Source organism: Ictidomys tridecemlineatus, chromosome 8 (assembly GCF_052094955.1).
Source record: "Ictidomys tridecemlineatus isolate mIctTri1 chromosome 8, mIctTri1.hap1, whole genome shotgun sequence".
NCBI classification, from domain to species: domain Eukaryota; kingdom Metazoa; phylum Chordata; class Mammalia; order Rodentia; family Sciuridae; genus Ictidomys; species Ictidomys tridecemlineatus.
Window position 1 is genome coordinate 74,976,138 of NC_135484.1, and position 25,326 is coordinate 75,001,463.

The window sequence follows — 25,326 nt, forward strand, 5'->3', positions numbered from 1 at the left end:
GCAAGAGTATTTGGAAAAATCCACCACCTATGAAAATGTGCTCTTAACATCTCTTAAACTTGTTTTCTCTTCAGTACCTTCTCCTTATCCAGTAGAGGTTGGAATCTAGTTGTTTTTTGTTTACACTGAAAACTTACCCTAAGAAAATATGGTTTATAAGATGGAACACAGGAAATGAGATTAGATATAAGAAAGGACCTTCTAACTGATAGTTGTTCCATCCAGCAAGGAACAACTGAAATTTTTGTGACCAGCTTTCTAGGAAGACTTAAATAGGGAAGATGTCTTATGGCATTGATCCTAGTGTGCCCCTAGTGATAAAATGGGATTGATTTTTCATGACCTTTTTCTATTACTCTCTTGTTTTTATTCTTTTCTTTGTGAATTGTTAGGCTGAACCTGGAAAGTCCTCAAATTTACACTAACATTTATTCCTAAAGTCCTTTTAAAAACCTTCAGTTTTTTTTTTTTTAATCAAGTTACTCTACTCCCCAAGCTGAGGATTTTGGCTTTGAGGTTCCTTCACCCAGTGGATTTGTTTTCCCCTTAATTTGAACATTTCTAAACTTGTAACACCAAAAAACCAGGCTAGCACTAAATGTCAGAGGATTGTCATAAACTAAACAGAAAACTGTTCTGGCAGCATGCACAGTTAACATGCTTATCCTTATCTGTCATTTACATCCACATTTACTACACCTAGAAATAAGTATCATCCATAATCACAATAAGGAAATGAATGATCAATGCTAATGTTGTAAATTCTTCCAGATAGAAATAGTATTACTTTTATTTAAAAATATACATCAGCAGTTACACATCCCAAAATGTTAGATTATTTAATTTCTGAAGCTGTGACGAATTTCATAGAATTTGTCTTACATACTCAGAGTCATCTAAAAGTTCATATATCATTTATATTCTTAACCCTTAGACAGAGGATTGATCTAAGTCTCTTTCTTTTTATTGGTAAATTTCTAATCTTGTACATTCTTATGCAACTATTTCTAAATAACACACAGCACATAAATTTCAGACATGGGTAGAATTTTGACTATTTATTTTAAAGATTACATGATGGCAAATAGAAGGACATTGTTTTTCTTTCCTTTGTGCTAAAGCCAGATATACATCACAATTTTTAAAAATAAATTTACAGCCAATTCACTTTAGAAAAGAAAATACAATAAAACCCCCACACAACTGATATCAGTTCTTTAAAAATTGGTAAAAAATACTAATACACCAAAATGAGTCTAGATGTAGTTCCATTGCTTACATTTTTCTTTTAAAGATTATTCATTTACTTCTTAGATTAAAAAAAAATCAACAAGAAATAATATTTTTTTCCAAATTGCTGTGATTCAAAAGTTTGTCTGATTGACTAGAAAGCCCATACATACCCTTTCTCTTACCCTTTTAGCCACCTGAGCTGAAGGTCATTTGGTGACCTAAATTATTGTACTTGGGATGCTGATCAAGTTCCCCTGGAGTATATACTTCCAAGATAACGTGACAATGCAAAGTAGTGCAGAGAACATGGAATGTTGAAGTATTAAATAGGATATAAATCAATGGATAATTAATTCATCTTTAAATGTTACTCTTTCTTGAATGAAATTTATTGTCAGACCCCTCCACAGACACACCCATTCTTTTCTGACACCCACAGACTCTCTGTGGTACAGGATACAGACACCTCTGGTACAGGAAGGTGTACAGGGAGAAACTAAGAAGGCCCAAAACACCTCAAGTGTGCAGCACTGAAATGGCTCTTGCCTTCCTGGATATCACCTATAAGATCCTTGTCACATAAATAAGGTAAATAGTAAGTCAAGTCTGAGCCTGTTGGTGGCTTCTAGCTATGTTGTTTTATTTATTCGTTTGTTTGTTTATTTTAATTTCCTTGGTGCCTCTGTATTCATTCCAGGTGGATCTAAGAATCTTATGGTTCCATAGTTCATGAATATGACAGAAACTAATATAAAGTGTTATAGCTTTATTACATTTTGTGTAGCCAAGACTAGTTGAAATGGAAGGACAACAGGAAAAATTCTGAATCTATATTACTCCCTGGCCGAACGGCCCAAACAAGCACGTTGTCAGTTCTCTTCTGTGAAAAGCTGGTGTGTACAGCTTAGCAGAAGTGCTCTGATTCTCAAAAGATCCTTACCCACTTCAAAAGGGGGAAGGCTCACTAGGGACCTGGCACTCTGTAAAGTGGGTGCATATAGTTCATTCTATCAAGAGCCATATGGAGTGTGTTATTATCCCTATGTATAAAAATGGAAGTTGAGACTTAAGAGAAAATAAAAATCATGCCCATAGCAAGCTGTGATTTAAATATTAGTCTTATTGACTAGAAAGCTCATACCCTTTCTCTGACTCTTTTGAAGATCTCATTATAAAAGTTTCCTTTTGTTATTCAGCACTATTTGATGCCCAGTTATGCATCAAGCAGGGTTCCATATGCTTAGCTATGAAGTATTTATGTCAGGAACTAGAAAACTCTGGGGAAATAGGCTTCCACACTAAGCATTAAGTGAACTAGATGTAACAACTTACACTGTCTTTTATCAAAATGATATCTAAGCCTTATTAACTTGGGAAGGATGACTCACAGAACCCGGAGGCTCTCTGGCTGGAAGAAGAGTGGCAGAGCTAGAAGGAGACCTGAGAGGGCAGGTCTGCTTAGTGCGGACTGCTCATAGAAGGACCTAAATTCTGACTCATATGAGTTAAATGACTTATGTGACCCTTTCTAAAGAAAATCTGGAAGAAATGCTGCTCTCTGGGACTGTGCTCATGCGTGGAGCCAACATGAGGTTACAATCCTAATGTGTTGATAACAACCAGAGTGACATCATAATGTGAAGCCTTCAGGACAAAGACTTTGTGGTGATTTTGGAACAGTGTATCCTATTGAGCCTTGTGTGTTTATGGGAAATATTAAATAATCATTCAATTGGTGATTAGGGAATAACAGACTGGGAGTTGGGGAATAGAAAGGAAAGGGGTCAGAGATTTTCTTGATGACAGAAGATAAGGAACTGCAAGCAGAGGGAGATTTTTATAAGATAGAGCAGTCTCTATGCTGAGATTATAGACTGGGTGTGTGGGCATAAGACAATTAGGTCTGCAGACTAGGTGAACAATCAAACATTTCCAAGAAATTTTAAAGGTGTGAAGAATTTGAGAAGACAGATGGAAGAGAAGAGAGGGCAAGATGGCCTGACAGGCTTGCTGTCAGACTGAGACTTCCTGATCAGGAGAAGTGCTATATGAATAGAGAAGTCATGTATTTTTCCTCACTAAAGAGAATGATGAAGAAATGCCACAGAATTCCAGAGACACTAAAATAATCAGTGTATTAGGTGGAAAGTCAAAAGGCTATGGAGTGGGAAAGCCAGATGGCTTCACAAAAATTCTAGCCCCAACTGAGGAAAGAACAGATGTATTCAAGTTATTTCACACCCTCACCAACAATATTGGCCCAGTGCTTTAGTATGACACTAATATAAGTGATGAACCACATAAGCACATCCAGATTACAGTAGAACCTTGGGCCAAAATGTGGAAGAGATGTGACTTTAGAAGACCTGCAGAGTTAAAATGAAAAATTATATCTTTTTCATCTATTAACTCTGCAAAAATATCTCAATAAACCTTGAGTCTGGGCCCTGGACATGATGAGGCAAACTTTTCTATGTGATATCTTGATGTTTATTAACAATTAAACATTTTTGTACTCTTAATGTAAAAAATAGTTGTGGAGAAGATTCCCAGGATGACGGGAGGATTTGGTCCGAGGATACCTGGAGGCCAAAGGATGAAGCACTAGGAAAAACATGAAACCATCAATCCTCAGTGGTCCAAGAAGAAATTACTAAATGGGATTTAGAGTAGGCCATCAATCTTAAGGAGAACGGGAAGCACAAACTTAGGAGTCTCAGAGGACCACATTGGGCCCTGCCCTCTGATTCACAGGAATGGCCAACATAGGCCCCACATAGCTTCAGGGAGCAGTGCTGATCAAGGAAGGAGGATTGGAGCACTGTACATTCTGTTTCAGACAAGATGGAATGGAGAATATTGATGGACACTCAGGCAAGGGCTTTACAGGCCTGATGGTGAGAAACGAGGGAGAATGAGTGAGGCCAAAAAATGCCCAGAGAAATAGCTTGAAGTCTTTGGCTTATCAAATGCAAGCCATTATCAGCACCAAAGAGACAAAGATTACATGATATATATTGTTTTATTCTTTTAGTCTAATTCTCAGATTTCTTGTCTGAATGTCCTAATTAGTTTTTCTTAATTGTGGTTAACAGGCTTTAAAACAACTCCAATGATCCCATACCTCCTGTCATTCACACTTTGGTGGAATCTCCCTTCCCTTGGATGTACATAGAGTCTGGCTTCCTTTTAACCAAAGCATTATAACAAAGGTAATGGGATGTCTCTCTCTCTCATGATCATGTTGTTATGAAAGACTATTGTTAACAGACTTGCTATGGGGTCTCTTCTCTCTCTCTCTCTCTCTCTCTCTCTCTCTCTCTCTCTCTCTCTCTCTCTCTCTTCCTCTATCTCTATCTCTATCTCTATCTCTATCTCTATCTCTCTCTTCCACTAAGACAGCTACCATGAATTATACAGCTGGAAGCTGAATATGAATGCTGTCAGCAACCTGGCAGCTGAATAGAATGCTGTCAGCAAACTGAGTTTGAAAGCAGACCCTTCCCCAGTCAAGCCTCCAGATGAGACTTGAGCCCTGGGTAATACCTAGACCCATTCTTAAGAAGACCCGGCTAACCTGGCTGGCCCCAAACACTGTGAGATAATAAATAGATGTTGGCTTAAGATGCTAATTTTTTTGGCAATTTGTTATCTAGCAAAGAAAATGAATGCACTGGCATTATCCTCTATTCCCCATACTATCTATTCTCAATTCTGTTTATATGTGAGCCTCTTCTCTATTTAGAACCCCCTGAGGGCTTCTCCAACCCAGAGCAAAAGCCAATGCTTACACCATGGCTCATGAGGCCTCGTATACTTGTAGCTTCTCTGGCCTAAATGCTTACTGCTTTCTCATTGCTCACTTTTACCCACACAGGCCACCTTGCCTACTCTCCAACATGTCAGACATATTCTCTGACTCTTAGTGTTTGTTCCCTCTGCCTGGAATTCTTTTCCCTCTGATATCCACAGGGCTCACTCCTCAACTCTTGCATGTTTTTGCTCAAATGTTACACTTGGTGAGGCTTTCCCACAACTCTGTTAAAAAAAAAAATTGCTATATCCCTCTCATCCCAACATTTCTCCCTGTCCCTTCCTGACTTTGTTTCATAATACTTATACTATCCAACCTACTATTTATCTTTCTTATTTCTTTATTGCCTCTCTTCCCAAAGTAGGATGTAAGTTCTGTGAGCACAGAAACTTTTATCAACTTTGTCCGCAGTTTCACCTCGGTACCTAGGACAAGTTTGATACATGGTGAGTATTAGAAAATATTTGTTGAAATAAATTTCAAAAATGTGTATGAAATCTGCATTTAGATTATATCCTCGATTTTATAGTAAAATCTTTCACTGGAGCATAATCTAAACTGTATCAAGGAGTCTCAAAACTAATAAATAGATTATCTGCTCTAAGAAAAAAAAATGGAGCATTTCAGGAAGATCAGTATATGCTGAAGAAGAAGACTAACATCAACCCAGCTCAGTTAACTGTCTGCATATCTAAATTTTCCTTTGGTTTTACAGATCTAGAAGTCCAATTCTGCTACCATAAGAGCAGATTTGCCAAATTTGGCAGAAAACTGAAGTGCAAATCAAGATGCCTTCCATAATAGAAAGGTTCTCAAACTAGAATACTTTCAACTTTTTCAATGAAAAAGATTTTGCTTTAAGCAATTTTAAGAATAACTTTTTTGCCAGCACCTACTTATTCCAGACTGGAAGAACCAAATCTCTAAGGTCTTGGATCTGGAATCTCTACCAATATCTGCTGAGCAGCAACAGTCTAGGCTTGAACCTGTGGCTCAGCCCATACAGAACAGTACTTGTGAAGCAGGAAAGTGGCAATATACCTCTGTAGCTGCTAATGTAGCAAAAAGTGTAGTAAATGAACATGCCTGAAGAATAATTGCTTAAAAAGGGAGAGCCCTGGTGAAGGGGGGAAAAAGTAGAGCTTAGAATCAGAAAGGCCTGCTTTGTTTAAATCTTGACTCTGCTACTGACCTCTGACATTGGATAAGTTACAACTTCTTAGCTTCATTTTGTTGTCATAAAACAGGAATTTTATAAAATGGGAGTTGTTATAATAAGAAAATGTAAAAAGATTTGCAAATTCCTTGCAATGATGGCTAATGATGAGCTTGTCAATGGTAGCTATTATTATTAATAAAAACACATTAAAGAACAACTTCAGGCATTGTGTTATATCATGTTATGCTGCAGAATGAAAACATCAAACACAGAAGAGCAACTTTGAGCAGTGCATTATTGGCATGACAAAAAAAAAACAAAAAAAAACGGAATGGCTAGATTTGATCCCCAGGCAGCAGCTCAGAACTGAAAACCAAAGAACTGTCTTCACTTATATGCAGTGTAGGCACTGGTCCAGGTAAGTAATTGTCCTTTTTGTGACACACAGGAATAGTGATTGACCAGAAGGATTTTCTAACACTATGTATGCAGTGCTTGGTTTGATGATTTATGTCTTTGTACAATATTGTGCTTGGTTTCTAGTTCATTTACTTGTGGTTTAGTGGAGATGTACTTCTCAGTGCTGGCCAAAGGAAGTACATGGCTTCTAAATTTCCCTCAAGCCCCAACTCGAGTAAAAGCTTCCCCTAGAATACCTTTACTTTATTAAGGTAAACTTCTGGAGCATATACAGATTGAGCCAGAGACCTTAGCCTTTTAGGGTCACACCATCGAGCCTGACAAGCCTACACTGCCAGATAGGAGGCACGGGATAGAGCAGCCTGAGAGACCCAGCTTCCCAGAGCTGTGCTCTACTGCTACCATCAGACGGAGCAGAGGAGCCCCACAGGGACCTTACGAGCTGATCCAAACAATAACCAGACTTTCCAGCTGGGGTAAGGGCCCTGGGCTGGGTGTGGTTTCTGGAAACAGCTTCCTGGACCACAGCCACATTTTCTCAACATGTGCTGCCTTGGGGGAGGCTTGTTCTCTAATGTTGAGAGTGTATTTTGTGAGAGGCGCAGCAATACTACTAAGGTGATAATACCCCACCATGAGAGCCACAAAACCTCTCCTCTGCCCTTTTGCTTTCACGGTCAATGATCATGGAAGCTTCTGTGGTCACTTCACTCTCACCTGCCCTGCCAGTCCATCACTGTGCTGACCCCCGCCCCCAGGAAATTCAGTGTTCTGGAGGGCTTTCCACACCTGCCCAATCTATCGTCTTCCATCAGGCCTATGTACAATACATCAGCAGTTGCAGTGAATAGAAAGCAAAGCCTAGTAGTTCTTTAGGATTTCTAGAGAAGTAAAGTTTCCCTAAGAGACTGAACAAAAAAACAACTGCAAACTAATATCAGAAGACAATAAAGTTTGACCTTTGGAGTCTAACCATAAGGAGACCGATAGACGAGAATGGTGGGAACACAAAGTTAAGAGGATAATTCTATAAAATGGGCCCACTGTGCTAGCCCCCACATGCTTTCTTTGCCAAAAAGCAATTTGCCTGCAGTTCCACTTGCCCAAGTGGACAGGACATGTCACATTGCTCAGCAAACTGAGCCGGGGCCAAGGTCCTGCAGTCTGTGTAGGTAATGAAGGATGGGGGTCAAGAGAGGATGCGGCCTGGTTATCAAAGAAAGGACAATGGGTTGCTAAGATTAACCTCCATGCTCCTGCTCCTTCCTGCCCTCAGACAGGTACACGGAGAAGAAAGAGAAGACAATAATTTAAAAAGAGGGGTTCTGGAGAGTAAAAAGCAACAAGATGCATCCCCTCCCACAGACACCCAGTTTTGGGGGCCATTTCTTGGGAGAAGTTTGTCTCTGTTCCTTTCTTAAGTAAAACTTACTATCTGTGCTTGCCTCGGGGTTTCTTGGGAGTTTTATGTTGAATACCAGGAAAAAGGACCTGTTCCTGATATCCAATGGATAGGTATCAAAACTATCTGTGTTTGTATTCCAACTCCACTGCTCAATAGTTTAGGATCCTCCAGAAAGACACTTAACCACTCTACCTCAGTTTTAGGCTCTTTAAAATAAGGACAATAGCTGTAGTAACCTTGATTATCATCAATCTTGCTGTTACATTCATAAAAAAAAGGATTATTTTAATACAAAAAAGTAGGAAGTATCTCAAAGAACATTCCTTCCCTGGAAACCATAATTTCTTTTAAGTTCATTTTGAAAAATGGACACAAGTAACATAATGCTAATATACCAGAGTCAAAGTATTTGGAGCTAATTAAGACAAGTCAAAGATAATAGCCCTTACAGTTTGTAGTTCATAAGTTTGGCTTTAGGAAGGTGCCAGGGATGGAGCTATTGGACAATCATAGATCAGAGCCTTCATACCAGGACCCAGCTCATAGGAAAATTGCTATGTCCATTTGCCATACACCTGTGACTATTTCCTAAACACCTGATCAGGGTTGTTTAGGGATGTAGTCACAAGTTGAGTTGTAGTACCTTGGTTACCATATCCTTGTCCACCTCCCTATTCCTATTCATTGTAAGTTAAATGGTATGAAAATGGACATATTATTCTTTGTGCTGAGTAATTTTCACACTTAGAAAAATTTATCCTTGAGCTTATGCTACTATATTCCAATTCATAAATTTTTGTCTGTCTTTGAAACATGTCTTATGCCTTGGAGCAAGAAAATAGTTACTCCTCAAAATTTCTTCTAAGCCCAATCACCTAATACCAAGCATCACAATATTCATTTACTGAAATTATTAGAAAGATAGAGAAGTAGGACACTGGTTAGTATATAGAGAACTAGAACTGAAAAGGGTTTTGAAATAGCTGATAATTATAACAGTGACAACAGTGATCATCACTATTACCATCTTCCTCATTGTACCTAATATGAAAGAGCAAGTTTTAGTTAGTGCACCTACAGAGAACAGAGTTCCCTGGGAGGTTCAAATGAAGACATTTCTTTCTTTCTTTCTTTCTTTTTTTTTTTTTTTTTTTGAGAGAGAGAGAGAGAGAGAGAGAGAGAGAGAGAGAGAGAGAGAGAGAGAGAGAATGAATTTCAATATTTACTTTTCAGTTTTTGGTGGACACAACATCTTTGTTGGTATGTGGTGCTAAGGATCGAACCCAGGCCGCACGCATGCCAGGAGAGCGCACTACCGCTTGAGCCACATCCCCAGCCCAAATGAAGACATTTCAGTGACACTTTTCATCTGGGTGGAGGAAGGGTTAGGGCAAAGTCACGAAGGCATCCACAGACTAGCAGGAGTGGGGAATCTGAAAGTTCCAGGAAAGGAGATAGCACTACTGGAACTCACTAAGAGAGCTGGAGCCCTGGGGAGGGGCTACTTGTTGAGACTGTATTTGGAGAGATACTAGAGAGAAAAACAGTGCCGAAATAACCAGGGAGGGGAAGGAACACCCTCAACTCTCTCTTGCCTGCCACCCTGCCACCCTTACCACTGCTTCCTATTAAATAAATAAATAAACAAACAAACTCAAGTGGAGGCCAACCAGCCAGAGTCGTCAGGTGATATTACCTGCAGGGGCCAGTTTTCAGGGTCCAGGACATTCCAGTGTAGACAATGGTCAATTGTGGCAAAGCTATGGTCTACAATTTTACCTGACTTTTATTAAAACAAAAAATCATGGGTGCTTAATAACTACTCCAAGACAAAGGATTCCTGCTCTTTTACAGAGGCTCCCAATATATATATTCCCCTTTGTGCTCCACTCTCTTCACAGCTTCCCATCTTATTCCCATTAATATTTAGGAGAGGTCTTGAGTAGCCGTCATTTTTCAGTGGAGAATCTAAATTCCTAGAGACTAATATTTCTATCTGAAGTGTGTGGGATTTTGCTTTCAAAGCTTCTTTAGTTGTGTTGTTTTTTAAATAGTGTCAGAATTTTGCCACAACAATTTGACTTTATTAAATTGGTTACTTCAATTCCTCTCACACGTAATACAGGTAATGGCTATAATGACTCTGGAGACAGCAAGCTTCTTAAGGACCAAGAGCATCTGTATCTTTAGATGCTTTCAACTCATTTTTCTTTTTATTATTTGCAAAGTGCATCGCCTGCCACATGATAAACACTCCACGTATGTTTGTGGACAACTTAATGCAAAAATGAACAAATGAGGGATTAGTGGTGAGTTAAAGGTTAAAAAATACACCATGTGGTTCTGGAAAAGTCCACAGAAGGATCCTATGTATTTTCTTTCCTTAACACAATGTTCTAACCAGTCACTCTCTCACAACGCTGAAAAACTTTAATATCTAGAATACATTCCATTCAAATTATTATCAAATGCATTAAAATAAAATGGGCTTATTTATATAAAGAATTTTATTAGAAGTCTGAAATCCTGGCTATTTTTCCTATGCCTAGTTTGATGTTGTTCAAGAATTTTACAGCATACTACAGTGATGAAGCCACATCAATGTTTATAGCAGCTCAATTCACAATAGCCAAACTATGGAAACAACCTGAGTGTCCTTCAACAGATAAATGGATAAAGAAAATGTGGTACATATACACAATGAGATATTACTCAGCCATAAAGAAGAATGAAATTATGGCATTTGCCAGTAAATGGATGGAATTGGAGAATATCATGTGAAGTGAAATAAGCCAATCCCCGAAAACCAAAGGCTGAATGTTCCCTTTGATATTTGGATTTTAACCCAAAACAAGGGAGAGTGGGGAGGGGAAGAATAGAAGTCCATTGGATCAGACAAAGGGGAATGAAAGGAAGGAATGGAGGAGGGAAATAGGAAGGACAGTAGAATTAATCAGACATAACTTTCCTAGCCTTGTATTTGAATACACAACTAGAGTAACTCTGGATCATGTACATCCAACCACAAGAATAGAATCCTAATAAGAATAAGTTATGCTCCATGTATAATTTGCCAAAATGTATTCTACTGTCATATATAACTAAAAAGAACAAATTAAAAACAATGGGAATTTTTCTGGTTACTTTGGAACTTCTGAATGTATATAATAATATCATTAAAATGAACACCAATGGGGGCTGGGGTCATGTTTCAGAGGTAGAAAGCTCACCTAGCACAAGTGAGGCATTGGATTCTATCCTCAGCATCACATAAAAAATAAAGATATTGTGTACATCTACAACTAAAAAAATATTTTGTTAAAAAGTGAACACCAACTAACCGTCATTGAAAATCAGTGAGCATTTTTCCTTAGAAAAAATGAGGTATGAAGACAAAGACATGCTACAATCTAGTTAACAAATATGAATAGAAATTAAGCATTTTAGATTAAAGATTTACACAATAATATATGCCTAGCCATGGAAACATTCTCCTACTATTGAGTTCTATAAACATAACTAAGTAAGAATTGAAAGGGATACCAAAAATGATGACAAACCTTGTTACCACCTATTTCCTAAAAATAAAATTTGGGTACTAAGTGAAAGTGTTCTGTAAGTCTCCAATATAATTCCACAACCTAAATAATACAATCCTCCAGATGATACAGGATAGTTTTTTTATAGTGATGCAATAATATTGCAGTATCTCATGCAACATTCTTACCTTTAGAGGATTAATATTTTCTTTAAGAAGAGAGAATGAAATGGGGAAGTATGTAATTCAGTGGCCTGGATCAGTGGTAGAGCACTTGCCTAATAGTAAGGCCTTATTTCCACCCAAGCACTAACCGCACCCCCTCTCCCCAAAAATAAAAAACAGTAGCTAATTCATTAAAACAGTGTGAATAATGCTTCTGCAATCTGTGATCTACACAGAGTTATGACATCAAGGATATTAGAACCAGAATTTATTTTAAGATGAAATAAAATTTTTAAATGAAAATATCAGACTGTATCAAATGGGAAATGCTAAGTGTGATTTTTGTGAAAATTTGGTATAAATTTTATGTTTATATGTGGATCTGTATCACATATATATATATATAATTTATATATATATATAATTTATATATTTTTTTTTAAATTTTTTACTATATGTTGTGTCCCAAAAGTTTGAAAGCCCCTAAATTAAGAGTCCAGGGTAGATTTGTTTTAAGAAATAAAATTATAAAAATGGAGAGCTGCAGCCCAGGTTGGATGGCCATACCTTTCCTACAAACATTGTGACTGCCAAAACCTGTGGACTTCCAGCTGAGCTCCCTTTAGCTAAAAGGAGTGGAATGGTACCAACTGCACCCAAATGCAAGGGCAAGGAGAAGTCTGCCTAGTCTTCATGACAACAGCAGCAGGTGACCCTACTGGATAATGTTCCCTGACCATTCCAACTGTTCTGAGTTGGACAGCACAAGTTCCACATTCACACTGAGAGAACAAATGAAAGAGCATAGGAGCAGAGCGTGTTAAAGCTTTAAGAGACCTTGGAGATTACAGATCCACCCCCTCACTTTATGTCCAAGCCAGGAAGAGGGTGTGAAAACCTCCTGGTGTCCAGGGATGGCTCCAGAGCTTCTCTCCCTTTTCCCTACCTCCCACTCCTCCACTAGATAATCCTGCCTGACTTGTGGGATTTGATGGGTTAGAAGCGTGTTGGCATCCTCAAAACAGTGACCTCTCCTCTTTACATAAAGCTAATCAGCATGAGACCTTTCCCAAACTGAAACTTGCCCGTGATTACCAAATGATGTACAGTTGTTTGCAATATAGATAACGTTCCAATAGGGACCTCACTAAATATCCTCTAAAAACTCCTATTATCCAAGACCTCTGGCTGAACTTCAACCCTCTGCTAAGGAGTGAAAAGAGTGGTGCTGGATCTTTTAACCACCACCACCCCACTCCACTCCAAATTCTAGAATTGTTAGGCAAATAATCCTGTTTACATTGTAAGAAAAAAAATTAGACAAACTGAAGCATCAACCCCTACATGAATATAATTGGTTAAAGATAATTGGGTTGATTAATCTTCAACTCTTCAGTGCCAATAAAAAGGACAGGGTGACCATCTATTATTAAGTCCTAGTAACTTTTAAGCTTATAACAGATGTTTTCCTGTATTGGTCAGTAATATCCTATGGGTTATAAAACAAAGAAAAAAGTTTGAACAATTGATTGGCAAATTTCCCAAAGTTATGTCAGCCTCAAGTATATGAGAAATGGTGCTACACTGAGGGCAAAAAAAAAAGAAATTCAGTTCAGTTTTACAAAACCTGCTCTCATTTGTCTGGATGTTGGCAGGATGTAGCACAAGTCAAGGAATCAACGTGTGGTTCAGAGATCAATACCAAAGATGTGTTTGTGCAATAGCACTACACAGTCTCTTTAGATCTTCTGTGGAGGCTGCTAGTAACCTAAGAGAGGTTTTCTACGTTTATCACTGGTATTTTCCCTTAGAGTTCAGCACAATCTGAACAGGCTCCAATTGCAAAATTAATTTCTAAATACGAGGAGACAAAATCCATGCTGACCAATGTTTACCAAATACTAAGTGGGGATTACAAAAGTAATAAGACTTTCCAAAAGACAGATGTTCAAGAACTATCCATCTCAATGACATTAGCTGGAAGGTCACAGATGTCATCTACCTCTGCTTTGCTTTTTCAGAACATAATTAGAACTCATTCCTTGACTTTATAGAATTGTATTACCTTGGATAAGATTTTTAAATTCTCAGAGTTTCCATTTCCTCGTCAATGAAATGGGAATTTTTCCCAGAGAAATGTATTGGTGAAATAATGAAATGCTGTATATTTGCAAAACATGTTTGAGGATAAAGCAAAACACCATATGTAGAATTTCAATTATAGTAGGCCCTTAATACATGAAAAAATGTCATTATGTTTTATATATAAATGGTTCCTTCCACAAAACATAAAATTTCACTCTTCTGAAATATCCTCAGTGGGGGAAAAATGGAAGTACAAATGTCACCATTCTGCCCAACCTTAATTTTGCCCCCTTTTTTTCATTCTCTGCATTACAATGAACTGTTCTGGGCTAAAATCCTCCTAACTTCTCTACTTAAGAATCTCTCCAATAAGTTGCATGTTAAGGATTCTTAACCATCAGGCTTTTTCAAACATTCCCAGCTGAACCCTCATGCTGAGAATCTCATCGCTGGTGTACCATCTCATGCCTTTGGGGGTTTGAAAAGAATGTCTGTCCATCCAACAACTTCTATGTAATATAATAGTACTTATTTTCCCCACTGTTTCTCCTCACATTTGTGTGTGTTTGTGTGTGTGTGTGTGTGTGTGTGTGTGTGTGTGTGTGTGTGTGTGTAGCGCTGAAGATTGAACCCAGGGCCTTGTGCATGCAAGAAAAGCACTCTACCAACTGAGCTATACCCCCAGCCCCACATTTTTCATTGGTACATTACCGTTGTAGATAATAGTGGGATTCAAAGTAACTAACTCAGCTACTATCATTCCCCAGGATCTTTCCCCACTTCTGTAGTACACAGTTATTCTCTCCCTCCACCATAGTCCAGGATAATGTTATGCCTTATTGAGGCATTAAAATGGCTTGCTTGAATTCTTATCCCCTCCACTAGAGTGAACAGCAGTATCCCAGGGTAGTGACTATGGAAAACTTACTGTGTAGAGATCAAAAGTACCTACTCCAGAGCAGAGCATGCCTGTTCTCTGTGCTTTACTAGCTTAAGTAGATGGATGATTTAACTGTTCTAAACCTTATTTGGAAAACAATAATCCTTACAATACCTGGTTCATAGGATTATTGTTAAGATTAAATGAAGTGAAGGATATTCCTCACCTGATAGCATTTCATGGCATACCCAATAACTGCTAGCTGCTCTGTTTTGTTTGTTTCAGCTTTACAGTAGCTAAATTCTGGAACCCTGCCACAGCCCGACTGGCTGGGCAAAATAACTGGGGGGTGACAAATAACTTTTGTACATTGATACAGCAGGAATAGGAGCCGTTTATTGTAGGACCACAGAGCTATTTATACATTTTGCACAGCTTATCTTAATTAGCATAAACTAGATACATCAGTCAACCAATAAGGAATCTCCACACTTAATGGCTCGCTTTTGTTACTTTTCAAACCACTCCCTCTGGCATTTTGCCAGACACCATGCAGACTTGTTTACGAACTCTAACATTCCCCTGGCAAAATACCAGGTATTATTTTGACTTGTTTACAGACTCTAACAGAACCCAGTAGGTGTTGAGCAAATATTGACTAAATTGGACACTCAGGAAACAGATCAGCCATCTAGATTCTTACACCCAGAAAGTTTTATAGAAAAGAATATGCTATGAATATGCTGATTCACTTAAATAATACATCATAGCAGTGTTAAAGTTGCTTTTTCACAGCTGTGACCAAAAGACCTGACAAGAATATTTTAGAAGAGGAAGAAACTATTTGACACAGTTTCAGAGGTCTCAGTTTATAGATGGCGAACCCCATTGCTCTGGGCCTAAGGTGAGGCAGAACATCATGTATGAAGGGTAGAGAAGGAAAGCAGCTTGGGTCATGGCAATTAGGAAGGAGAGAGAGCTCCACTAAATATGGACAAAATATAAACCCTAAAAACATGCCATAATGACCCACTCTCTCCAGCTTGCAGTTACCACCCAGTTTAATCCATACGAGTGGATTAATCTGTTGATTAGGTTACAACTCTCATAACCTAATCATTTCTCCTCTAAAAATTCTTGCATTGTTTTACACATGAGCTTTTGGGGGACACCACATATCCAAACCATAATACAAGTCAAACAACGAAAGATAGGATGAACTTCGGAAGAAATATGATTCGTTTTAAATGTATTCTTTCTGGAATTTTTATGTTGTTAATGTTTCAGCTATGACTTTTTTAAAAGTGCTACTTTTCTGAAAAGTGGCTCCTCTGTGAATCGTAAAGAGAAAAAAAAAATTGTTCACATCAACTTACCAAAAGAGATCTTCCCATGGAAAAATGTGACTGCAAATGTATACTAAAAGGGGCAATGATCCCATCTACAGTGCTTGGAGCTACAAGAGACATCCTTAGACTCAGTGATCCTTGTGCTGCCACAGCATTCTCCAGTGTTGTAAAGGCTGTCATTTTTGTGAGGTGCCTTAGTGGGAAGCTAGGTACTTGGCCTACCATGTTGCTGAGACAGCCCTTGACAACCCTCGTCTAAGGTTTACATGATGCTTCCCCAAATGCCACAGGAGTGCCAGGAAGATGAATAGGGAAGAAAATCCTGGTTCTTCTATTGCTTTTCATTATTTCAGGAATTCTGTTAGAGATAAGAAAGTATGAATCCATTTCTATTTTATGCTTTACTATTTTTATAAAGGGACTTGGTTTAATGGAGTTTGTCTGTATTGCTATCATCATCATCATCATCATCATCAAACAAAACAACACAATTGCACTATATATTTCACTTTAATAAACTGTATCTTTGACTTCCTTTTAAAGTTTTATCTGATCCCTGGGACTCCCATTTTACCATCTCTTTAAGCATACATATTTCTTCATTGTCATTTAGTATATGGTATAACCTTTGTTTTATATGTGCAGGTTTCATTAGGCTAAAGATTTGTGTTCTGTTCCTTTCCCCAGTAATATATTTCAGTGGGAAAATCTGCATTCTTTATGAGTCTGGCCCCCAAATTCCATAGATTTGAATTATCCTTGAGGTCTGGTTGTGCATCAAACGACCTCATTTTTTTAAAAAATGTGGATACCTAAAATGAAAAGCTGCTAGGTTGTTCATACACTGTGCTTTGAGGAACAGCTTTTCACAGATGGAAGGGCATAAAAATGATGGGCTGTTATCTTGTAGCCTGAAACTCGGCTCTCTGAACATGTGAAATATTGATATTAAATCAAGCTGTACCTGGTTTTCTGCATATGAATCCTTCCAAGTTCTTGACCTCTGTTCTGTTGCTGTTTCATTTTAGGCAGAATTCCAGTGGCAGTGTGGGGATTGGTGGGGGTGGGAGCAGATAATGTGCATGTCTGTGAAAGACAAATTGAAATTGGACTGGCCTGTTTGTGTATTTTATTAAATTCAGGGATGGCAGAGAACAGTCAGTATAATTGTCATAATAATATAATCAGATAGATAAACATTTATTCAGTGTGAATTTTTCACTCATTTTCAGTGACATTAGCAAGCAAACAGTACTTCTAATATTCATAAGTCATAAATTATAAAAGAAAATAAATTCTATTCAAGCTTCAAACAAGATAGAAAATTAGTTAAGGTGTTCTAGCTGCCATGGCAGATAAATACAAAGCTTCTAGTGGCTCAAGTACTTACTGCTCATGCATTACAGGTAAAACGTGTATTCCTGATTATGTGGGGTGCCTTGACAAGGACTGACACAAGATCATGAGCCCCTTCAATCTTCTGGCTCCACCAACTATAACACATAGCTTCCAAGACCGAAATACTCCTCTGGTTCAATTCATATTGTGTGGGTGGGTGGGTGGAGTGGGAAAAAAAGAGAAGAGCACAGAGAATTTATAATGTGAAAAATTCTACACACCTGCCTAGAAATGATACATGTCACTTCCACCCACATCCCATTGACTAGAACTCAGTAACTGGGCTACACCTAAGTGAAAGACAGCAGGAAATGCCTGACTTTTTACAGAAAAGCCCATGCTAGCAATCCAGAAGTCTGCCAAAGCCGGCACACTTTCAGTAAGAGAATCTTCAAAATTTTTCTTCAAAGATAATTTGATGAGATCATGAAATTGATGCATTATTGGTATAGAGTCCTTTTCACTACACATGATGGTTCTCGCCTATAAACACAGCAGATAGGGAGGCTAAGGCAGGAAGATTGCAAGTTCAAGACCATAGTGAGGCCCTAAGCAACTTAGCGATACCCCATCTCAAAATAAAAAATAAAAAGGGCTGGGGATAAGGCTCTGAGTTCAATCACTGGTAATAAATTAATTAATTTAAAAAGAGTCCCTTTCATAAAACCAAAGAAAACAAAAACAAAGGATTCCTCATATTTTTAGTACATCCTAAAGATAAGATCTGAACTTTCAGTCCCAGTAATTATCTTACTATTCTTCTTAGAAAAAATATAATAAAGGGGAGCTATATACACATAGAAAGACCTTGGGCAACATCCTTACTTTCTTTTTTTTAAGCTATATGTTTTTTAAATATCTTTATTTTGTTTATTTGCCTCACCTGTTCAAGGCAAGCACTCTTCCACTGAGCCACAACCCCAGCCCCCTTACTTTCTTCATTCATAAAATGAGATAACAGTTGAGTCTATATCATTGACTGTGGTGCTCCAATGTGAGGGTTTCTGGAAAGGACTCCATACCATACTTGGCCTATTGTGAACACTCAGTAAATATTAACTATCATCTCAGACTTTGGGTCATTGTTTGTTTATATTTCTTTCTAATTGCTGGCACCTAAGATGTGTTCCTTCATTTGGCCTCAATTTTTTTTTTGAATTTTTATTTGTTCTCATTAGTTAGACATAACAGTAGAATGCATTTTGACACATCGTACATAAATGGAGTATAACTTCTCCCTTTTCTGGTTGTACATGATGTAGATTCACACAGGTCTGGAAGTCATATATGCACATAGTAATCATGTCCAATTAATTCTACTGTCCTTTCTACCCAAGAACCCCTCCCCTCCTTTCACTCCCCTCTGCCTAATCCAAAGTACCTATATTCTTCCCCAGCCTGGCCTTTTATTGTAAAATAACATCCACATATCAAAGAAAACATTCAACCTTGTTTTTTTGGGATTGTCTAACATTGCTTAGCATGATATTCTACAGCTCCATCCATTTACTGGCAGATTTGGCCTCCAATTGCTCTGAAAGCTTTGAATCTTTTTGCTTTTCTACCAATTACTGGGTGGCTCTGTTTTCAGGTTGCGGAAGTCCTGATGGAACTAGGATTGTGCATGGATTCAAATTTTCTCCCTTCCCACCCAATATTCTATGGCCTTAGGCATTCTTTCTAAGGACACATGAATTAGTGCAAACTAGCCAATAAATATATTAAAGGAAATATCAAGTTATCATGTATGTAAGCTCTGTGTCAGGGACTTTTCAAATACTTCTCATTTAAATCCTATGATAATATTCAAGTCAAATGCATCCCCATTATATGTATAAGGAAACTGAACTTCTTAGAATTTAAGTATTTTCCAACTTCCCATACATAGGAAAGCAGAGACAGCAATCAAACCTAGATCCATTAGTCCTCAAAGCCCAAAGAAGCAAACACTAGAGGATCTTCCTCTCATTGGTTACACTGAATAAACTCCAAACTGTGGTTCTTTATATTTCGTAGAATAACCACAGAATCACAGGATGCAGAGGGAATCAAGAGAAAGGAAAATAAATTTCTGGAATATTAGTCATAAAAACTTTCATTGTCAGTAACAGACAACTACAGTTCTTTCCAGTGACTTCTGAAAAGGTAACAATTATTCTGCTTTCTTTTTAATGATAGTTCATCCAATAGCAGAGTACTTCTACCCATTCTGGGAATAAATTGGGCATCTTTTGGAGGTTAATGCTTTCAAGACCTAATGCATAATTGAGATAAAGAATTCACTAATTGGCTCCAGGGGACCCAACCCACCAACAGGAAACAGCTTTATTTTCTAAAGTCATTTTTGCAACCAAATTCTATTCATGTATATTTTCTATCTATCTTTAAAACTTTTTATTTTAAAATTAATCCTATCTGTATTAGAAAAACAAAAGGCTGACATTTTTAGACTTACACTTTACCATCTACCCATGATATTGGTTCCTATCCAAAAGCCTCTCTTTCGTGCTTGGTTGCATTAGTTACCAGTCTTGAAAATAAGGTGGGAAAAAAAATTCCAACATCATTTACATGAACAAATTTTTAATATATTTTTTCTAAAAACAAGACTTTTATGACTTAAGAATTGGGATTACTTTCTTGAAATGTATTACATGATGAATTAAATACATATCCTCAGTTTCTATCAGTTTATGAGCATTTTTTGAACATCCACTAGAGGAAAATATCATAACACCTGGGGCACAAAAATTAAATGTTCTATCTCTTCACAGAGGCAAAGGTGGAAAGGTAATATCCACACCCAATTGAACCAAGAATATTCACTAAGAAATAAATAACATGAGCAATTCTGTCATAGAATGGCATCTTAAAGAAATATTGCTGCTAAGTTATATTGTAAATCCCCAGAAATAAATTGGTTCACTAATATTCATATACCCTTTATGTGTTATTAAAATAGTATAAAAATATTAAGGGATAATCTAATAATCTGATTTAATATTTAAGTTTCATAAAAATGAGTAAATGAAGTAACAGAAATTAAATTAATTAATTCCATATACAGATGTTAAAAAAGAGAGAACTTCATTGATGAAAATTATTCCTTTTCATAATATTGGCTCTTAAGTTTAAACTAAACAACACCTTGATTTAGCAAAAGTGGGTTAAAAACGGCTGGATAGCCAGTTTCTGTAAATTTAAAGAAGAATAGTCCTTAGTTGCAATGGTTTTTTGGATCCTTTAGAAGAAAGGGTGTTTTTAAGAAATGGTCCACCAAAGAAGACAAAGGGAAGTATACCATGTGAATCTCAGAAAAGTATACCATGTGGATGTTAAAGAAAACCACATACAGTGATATTACAGGGTCGGTAGAATTGATTTCATTAGCCAGTATTTGTAAGTATTCCAATTATTGATTTAAATCAAAATAGAAAATATACATGATTCTTCCATTTAAAACAAATAAAATAACCTAGGCTGTCATATAGCAGTAAGTGTATGTCTACAAAATAAAATGGTCATAAAGCAGCTGTACTTTCGGTCTAAAATCCCTTTCAAAATATGATAGCAACTAACCCCTGAAAGAAAGTCAGTGTTTGATTTGATTGGGCTTGACTCTGCAATTATTAATTTGCACTCTAAAGTGATTAGAAACAATGTGGTGAAGAAGACAGGCTCAACCTGGAGTCCGTCTGCATCATATACTGCTCTGCAGCTATGTGACCCTGGGAACATCCCTCAGCCCTGTGTCTTGCCCTCCACACTACAGCTATTAGCGTTTTCTCTGTCCTACCTGCTGCTTCACGCTGTCAATCATTCTGATATCAAGGTTCTGACAGGGCTAACAACCCAGAACTGCTGGCTGACTGTGGTGGGTGAGTTTGGAAGATGGGTGGTCACACAAGAGAACTCCAGAGGGAAAACCATGCTAGCTGAGGCTTTGAAAGTCTTTAGAAAAGACAGCTCATGCATTTCTAGAGTCATAAATTGTCACACTAAGCCAATGATCTCATTTTAGTGATATTTGCTATTGAAAGAAATATGGATAATAACTTGTCCTAAAATTACTTCATGATGTTGTAGTAAACAATATCAAACCAGCTCAGAATGCTAGCATTTTATGCTGCCTTGAAATATTAACAAACAAACAAAATTAGACCCCTGGATCCATCTCAAGCAAAAGTGAGGTACAGATGCAAAGTCATATCTGTTTTTTTTAAAAAGTATTTTCCCATTTTTGTCATGAAGTATTGTATAGTGTTTGCGAGGTTATTTTTATTTTGTATGTACACTGTAGTGTTCAACATTTTAATTGCCACTTCCTCAATAAAATTATTGGAAATCTTCCATCTTGCCATTAGCACTTGCAAAATAACTGTTAACAATATGTTATCCAGACACAGAAACTTTATAATTAATGTTGGAATAGCCTTCAAAGTCTAGTGACTAAAATATATCCTATAAAAATTACTGGACTTCATTCAATGCTGTTCTGCTGTTTTAAAGTTCAGTAAATGTGTTGAGGGGGAGATATTTGGCAAAGTAAGTTAGGCAGTCTGGCAGTGAGACATGAGATGCTGGAGAGTTTGGTTTCTGTTGCGTGGTAAATGTACGAAAGGCCTCCACAGTTTCAGTGCAACCTCTGAAAGGCTGAAGGAGATCTGACCAAATGCAACTCCCAGTGGGATTCTGAACAGTCATTTGGGGCTATATTCCCACCTTGTCAGTTGATGAGGTGCTGGGGCAGGTTCCATTTAGGCAATAAAACACAACAGGCCATGTATATATCTGGGTGATTATAGCATAACTCAGATTATGTTATAAGTCATGAGGCTGAAGGCCAAGTGTCTTAACTCCATGAGAAGTGCAATATTGGCCCTGAAACACACTGCCTGAAGTGTCTTATTGCTGTCAAGAAATGGAATTTCTACAGTACATTAAGAAAAGGAAAACACTTAGCACAGCGGATTTAAAATAACCATGGCTATGACATCACTGACAGCTAATCAAAACTCTAATTGCAACCAGAGTTCTGAGGCTATTGTATAGAAGGTCTTAACAGACACAGGCATGGATACACGGAAGAACAATGCACATGCCATGAGAGGAACTTCAGTAGCACAGGACCCAAAAGAAGGACTGGGTGGGCTGGAAAATTTCAGTTTCATTAGCAGTGGATTTTTCTTTGCTGTTACCTAACCTTGCACAATTAAATCAAGATAAAGTAGTGTAAACACTCCTGGAATATTCTTTCTGTTTCAGTCACGAACTTCATTTTCATGCAGTTAAATATTTCTTTAAATTGTTAAGAAATGAGATGCTATAGGTAGAAAAAAACATCTAGTTCAGATATTCCAGAACAGATGAAAGGTAATAATGAACTGAAAAGAATTTAGGGGGGTCACATGTTGTTCATGATCCATGCAAGGAATTTCCAGTGATATTAAGTTGAAGTTGTCCGAAAGGATTGAAGTCGGTATGTGGTCATACGGATACAGTTCAGATTTTACATCTGAATCTGCCTAACACCAAAAAGTGGAACTTGCATTTCAAGATCCAGTTAATAGCCTCAATAAATTTAGCCATGCCAAAGCACACATTGAGAAACCATATTCAGAAGGTGCCACAGGGAGGCACATAACATCAAAAGTGAAAGCAAAGAGAGGGCTTTTCTCAGGAGCTAGAGGATTTGGGTCTAATGATTTTCTGGGTCACCATGGATAAGTATTTAATTTTTGAGGGCTTTAATTTCCCTCAGGTAATCTCCCCTGAACTCTGGTTTATAGACACTGCTTCCTCGGGCTGACTGAAAGTTCACTGACAATGCAGTAAAGAAGTAAAATAAAACTGGGAAATGCTGTCTTTGGCAGATTATGGGAGATGTGTATGTGTTTGGAAATGACAGTCATGTAAGAAGTCTACCATCCAATTTAGCCTTAATAGGTAAGTGAATACTTACCTATTGCACTCTTAATAATGGCACCAGAGTAACAAATTCACCAAGTGTTTATTGGAAAAAGCAAGTACAAGTTTGTCCCATCAAAGAGTACACTCAAGTTCTGGGACAATGGCCTCATGAAAATGTTTCTCTCTTGTCAATTTAGTGACATTTTTAACTATATCATAAACTCACAGTTAGTAAATGCACCCTATGGGTGAGAGAATATTTCTAATAGCTGGATAGGTGTGTGGGGGAGGATGTCCATATACATGTAGTTCTAATAATCTTTATTATAGTAGCTGGGTTCATTTGGAACAATAAAAAGATTAAGTGATTAACCAAATGACTAAAATTGAATATAAGTAAAACTTCAGTTTCTTAAAAAGATTATACTCTTATCCTTTATAAAAGAGAAATGATTTCATTATGTCAAAATTTTATATATCAGGATTTTAACATTTACTTTAGCTAAAGCAACTTGTTAAAGATAGATAAAAAGCCTGCTGGTTTCAATGGTATTGGAAGTTTAATGTGCACTTTGGCCTGGCTTGAAATAACCCAACATTTCCAAATTCTATTAATTAATGATTCTGTAGTAAATGATAGTCTTCATAATTATAATAATGTTTTACACGTGTAATGATAAGGTAAAATATTAAATTTCAATATCTATTTGGTTAATGACTTGGGTTGTAAAATATTGTCATAACCTCTAAATTAGCCACTGAATAAGTTTAATAGGAAATCTTCCACAAACACTATTTCTAAGAGAGTGTTGTATCTCATACAAATGAAGTATTAAGCAGAGATACAAGCACTAAGGTCTAATCACCAGCTAGAAATACATTAGTCAAAGCTACAAATTCCATTCTCTTTCCTTATACTTTGCTGCAATATGTAAGTGGGAAGCTTTCCAAATACATCCTCCAAATAGCTCCAGTAACATGTAACATAGTCTCACTTTTGAAATGATCTTCTGGAAACATATACCACGTACCTAATATTTGAACTAATGAATGACTTGAATAAGTAAAATCAATACTTAAACCCAGCTCTATCATTTTAAACATTCCTTGTAAGACACTTTTTAGAAGTGCTGGGATGATGATAATATTTGGTTAAAGGATGTAAAAAACTAACATCATCCCTCCTCAGAGATTCCTGCTGTTCATCTCCCCCACATACACACCCACACACACACATATACACAAGCAAAAGGGAAGCAAAGTGCAAAGTTCTGGCTTTGAGGTATATCTCCTCCAATGCAAAGTAAAGGTAAAACTGGTTTTGGACTGTATATGCAGAATCATCTAAATAACTAAATGGAGTAAGCCTCTTCTCGTCCACAACCACTCACACATATTAGGCTCTTACCACCTTTTGGCCAGTCCACATGGTTCAGGAATCAAAGCAGTGACCAAGAAGTTCAGGTATGCTTTTAGGGAACTAGACTGCCTCTGGCCTTCTCACTGCATGTGCAGCAAGATGAAGAATGTTTTAGTCAGCTTTTTCACTCATGTGACCCAAAGACCTGATAAGAATAAAACACAGGAGAGAAAGTTTATTTGGGGATTCGTGGTTTCAGAGGTCTCAGTCTACTGATCGCCAGCTCCATTCCTTGGGGCTTGAGGCGAGGCAGTACATCATGGTGGAAGAGTGTGGGGGAGGAAGGAAGAAAGCAGCTGGAAACATTGCAACAGGAAGCAGGGGGTGGAGGGAGAGAGAGAAAGAGAGAGAGAGAGAGAGAGAGAGAGAGAGAGAGACAGAGACAGAGACAGAGACAGAGACAGAGACAGAGACAGAGACAGAGAAAGCTATCCCCTCACCAGACAAAATATATACCCCAAAGGCACACCCTCAATGATCCACCTTCTCCAGTCATACTCTCCCTGCCTGCAGATAACACCCAGTTAACCTCTATCAGAGGACCAATGTG